Raw genomic sequence first — 4,756 nt, 5'->3', positions numbered from 1 at the left:
TAACATCTGTACAATATTCAAATTTCTCCAATTGGTTCAACAAATATCTTTTATAGTTTTAAAGATCTAGTCAAAGTTTTCATATTGTTGTGTCTCTTTTGTCTTTTTGATTCTAAATAGTTTTTCACCTTTTATTTTCTTTTTATTACATTAACTTTTTGTAGGTTTCAGGCTATTTTTCTTATGTTCCACATTGTGGGGTTTTTTGTTTGTTTCGTCATGGTGTCCCTTAACTTGCTAGATTCCTTTTCTTTTATAAATTTGATGTTAGCATACAGATGCAATTATACACAGGTTAAGGTTTTTTTAAAAAATATTTTATTCTCTAGTTTTTCTAGTTGGACACAATACCTTTTTTTGGGGGGGGTGCTGGGGATTGAACCCAGGGCCTTGTGCATGTGAGGCAAGCACTCTACCAACTGAGCTATATCCCCAGCCCCAAGTGAACACAATATCTTTATTTTATTTTTATGTGGTGCTAAGGATTGAACCCAGTGCCTCATGCATGTCAGGCAAGTATTCTACAACCCCAGCCCTACAGGTAAAGTTTATGATGTCATTCTGTCCCATTAATAATGATGCTACATTTGGTCACATGGTTAACTTAGTGATTTCCTATCATAAGATACATTTTCCCATTTGTGGTTACAAATAATCTGTTCAGTGATACTTTAATATTATGCAGATATTCCTTCACCCAAGAATTACATACATTTATTTGTCTTACTTGGTTTTCCCTAATGTATCATTGATTAATATTCATAGGTTAAAATCAGAAGACATCTCTATGTAGATTAGTAGGTCTCCAGTGTGAGTGATTTTGGCCTTTCATGGACACTTGATGATGACAGAAGACATTTTTAGTTGTTACAACTCCGGGGTAGTGGGCAGATGAGCTACTGATATCTTGTGGGTAGAAGCCAGGGATACTGTTAGGCATCCTACAGCACACAGGGCCACCCCACATAGGGAAGAATCACTCAGCCAAGAAGGTCAATAATTCTGCTGTTGAGAAAATTTAACCTAGGTGCTTCTTTCTCATACACAGTTCATTGACCTTTTGAAGGTTTTATTAAAGTTTTAGAGTCTATCTTCAGCCATGGTAGAATCCAAGCAGATGTTAGAATCCATTGACACTTACCCATGATTCAAACCAAGCAGATTTTTACTACCTACCTGTTCTTTTTATTTATTTATTTATTTGGTTGTCAATGGACTTTATTTATATGCGGTGCTGAGAATCGAACCCAGTGCCTCACACACGCTAGGCAAGAACTCTACCACTAAGCTACAACCCCAGCCCCTACCTACATGTTCTTTTTATTTTCTTTGTAGGTATCTTCTTAAGAAGGATTTAAATTGCTTTCTCTATTCTCAGTAAACTAATATAAGGATAAAAATGTCAAAACAAAACTCAGAATGAACATGTCAAAGCATTTGGTCTGCTTTTGTTTTTTCAAGATGAGTTTGGAATGTCATCTTAAAAGCCTAAGAGCCAGAGAAGAGAAAATGGAGAAATACCAAACCAAGTTAAGAATTCACTGTTACTAAAATGGCCCAGAGAGAATGACCAGAGTTCAAGAAGGGGCAGGGGAGTGCAGAGGGCATTTCCACTCTCACACCTGTAAGTTATTAATGACCTTTGAAGTGATTGTTGATGGAAGAACTTGTACATTTGAGCTGCTTCACATGTATACTGAGTGTATTCAGAGGACTGTCTAGCTTCTGGAGCTTTGGAATATCTTCAAGCTGAATCAGAGATCAAACAGCAAAACCCATGACTTGGGAATATCATGTAGCCATGTGACATGTGGAAGGACCCAGAGTATGAGAACCAATGCCTAAATGGCTATGCTGTATATGTTTAACTCTGAGAAATATAACATTGCGCACAACTTTTAAAATAGCAACCTCAGAGAATAATGTCCCAGAGTTCCAAGATAATTTAGTAGGATGTTTGTTTCTGTACATTGTTCTCATTCATAAACCTGTTCATTGAATATTAGAACCCAAGTACCTTATTTTTCTCTGAATTTTCATTGGCCAGCTTTTACAGAATTTGCTTATTTTATATTTTGTACTCATGCACGTTACATTTTCTGTTGAGATCTGAGTCAACAATTTTCTTTGCATTTTATGAAGACTGAATGTTTGTACTAGAGAGCTAGCACATGAATATACTCAATATTACTATATTTCACTTTTAAAAGGAAGTAGCAAAATACATAGGTCAGTATCTTTATTTTTGTCCCCCCCCTTTTGTTTTTTCAGTACCGTGAATTGAACTTTCAAGGGAGCTTTACCACTGAGCTACATCCCTAGCCCTTTTTATTTTTATTTTTTGAGGTATTGGCGATTGAACCCAGGGGTGCTTTATCACTAAGCTGAAGTCCCCAGACTTTTTTGTTTTTTATTTTGAGACAGGGTCTAAGTTGCTTAGACCCTCGCTAAGTTGCTGAGGCTGGCCTTGAACTCGCAATCTTCCTGTTTAGCCTCCTGAGCTGCTGTGATCACAGGTGTGTGCTACAGTGCCTGGCTCCCTGCCCTTTTTATTTTGAAGCAGAGTCTTGCTAAATTACTCAGGCTGGCTTGGAACCTTCAATCCTCTTGCCTCCACCTCCTAGTTGTTGGGATTTCAGCAGGCATCACCACACCTCACTCAATAATTTAATTCTATTGATAATTATTTGTTATTTCCTATATTTGCTCAATTTCTACAAAATATGAACGATGGAATAAAAATCTGTGACATGGTATAGATCATTAATCATCTCCATAAATGGGATGAGAGAATAAGGAAAGAAGAATGGGAAGATGATGATCTCAATTATTCTAATATCTGGGGTCCTATCATTTCTGTCAGCAATTTTTTTATCTTTGAAATTCTCTTTATTCTTTGTGAAAGAGATTAATTTAGAGCAGTATCAAAAGCTAACAAGGATAGTATAAGAAATGTATAGGATCATCTTATTCATGAATCGCAAGTAAAATCTAAGCAAACTAAATCTAGTGATTCAGTCATTCAAAATGACCAAATTGGATTCATCCCAGGATTGCAAGTTAGTTTATCATTGGAAAGTTGACTTTACCATAATTAATATATGTAATTTATAAGGTTAAGAAAATAATTAAAATTTTTTAAAATTTTAATTTTAAATTTTACATGATAGTAGAATATATTTTGACATATTAGACAAATAAGGAATATAACTTTAAAACCATATTACCATCTTAATGCAGAAAGGGAAAAAAAACCTACTCTAAATAAGCTAGGAATATGAAGAAACTTCCACAACCCAATATAGTCCATCTCTGAGAAAACCACAGCAAATATACTTTACTCTTCTTTGTTTGAGATAGTCTTACAGTGTTGCCCAGGCTGGTCTTGAACTTGTGGGCTCAAGGGATTCTTCTCCAGCCTCCACCTCCCATTTTTCCCAAATATGCTTAATGGAGAAATGTTGGTGACATTCCTTTTATGCAGTAAAGACAAGGATGGTCCACATTTTTATTTTAGAGTTATTCTCAAATATTATGAAAAGAAAAAGAAGGTAAAATATTTGTGAAGAAGGAAACAACGTTATTTATAAATGATATGGTTGTCACTCTATAAAAGCTTAATGATCAACAAAAGAATTATTAGGATGAATAGGATTATTTAACAAGATTGCTGGATATGAAAGAAGTATTAAACACTCAAGTACATTTAAATACCAGGGACAAGTTGTTAGAAATATAAGTTTAAAAAGATTCTGTTTATTATAGTACTAAAATTCATAAAGTACCTTAGAAAATGTAGCAAAAAAAAGTTTGTTCAAGGTATCTAAATAAATAGAGATAGTCTATGTGGATGATCAAAACCCAATGTTTTAAGAACACTAATTCTACCAAGAAAGTCATTAAAATTCATGCCTCCAACAGTTTTTCCTTTACTTAGAAGCTGAATCTATAATTGATATGAAGGAGGAGCCAAGGTCTAAGATTATCCAAGACACTCCTGAAGAAAAACAGTAAGGTTGTATTAGATCTTAGAATATACTGTACAGGTATAGTAACTGGTACAGTGTTTAATTGGCACAAAGAGAGAAGTAGACCAGGGGAGCAAAATAGAGAACCCAGTGTCAGACCCCAACACAAACACACACACACGCACACACGCCCACACACACACACATAAAGGGGGGGCGGAGAGAAAGAGTAAGGGCATGCACATCAACAGGTGTGAAAGATAACTACTAACTATATGAATGGAAGAAAAGCAAAGGTCCCTACCCCCAAACATATACAAAAATCAACTCCCAATTAAAGATTTAAACAGGAAAGGCAAAGCCATAAAACTTTTATAAAGACAATCTGTCTATACAACTTCAGGATAAGGAAGGATTCTGTTAACAGAAAACAAAAAGTTGAAACCCAAAATGAAAGATTAGTTAACCTGATGTTAACAACAAAATGAATTTGTTTTTGTTTGGGGAAAAAAAAGACATCATCTAAAATTTAGAGTGAAAAATATAACTTAAAGCTGGGAGAATATAATTGTAACACACATAACTGACAAATAATTAACATCCAGAATATATGGAAAAATCTTACAGATCAATAAACAAATAAGCAAAAAGAACAAAAGACAGCAGCATCATTTCATAAAAGAAAAACACAAACAACTCGTAAGTATGTGCAATTCACTAGTCAAACTCATTAGTAATGGGGGATGTGCAAATTAAAGCATAATAAGATAACATTCATATTTATCAGA

General features: G+C 34.5%; 1 non-coding gene across 1 annotated transcript; it reads right to left on the bottom strand.

Annotated features, from left to right (window-relative positions):
* Nucleotides 1-361: 361 nt before the first annotated feature.
* On the bottom strand, nucleotides 362-434 carry Trnav-cac (transfer RNA valine (anticodon CAC)). Its single transcript has one exon. It is a non-coding gene; the product is annotated as a tRNA-Val (tRNA).
* Nucleotides 435-4,756: the final 4,322 nt, after the last annotated feature.

This window comes from Marmota monax, unplaced genomic scaffold, assembly GCF_021218885.2.
Source record: "Marmota monax isolate L192 unplaced genomic scaffold, Marmota_monax_Labrador192_F-V1.1 WCK01_AAM20220418_F8-fsc00026, whole genome shotgun sequence".
NCBI classification, from domain to species: Eukaryota; Metazoa; Chordata; class Mammalia; order Rodentia; family Sciuridae; genus Marmota; species Marmota monax.
The sequence above is the reverse complement of the archived record's forward strand: the minus strand, read 5'-3'. Positions and strand labels throughout refer to the sequence as shown.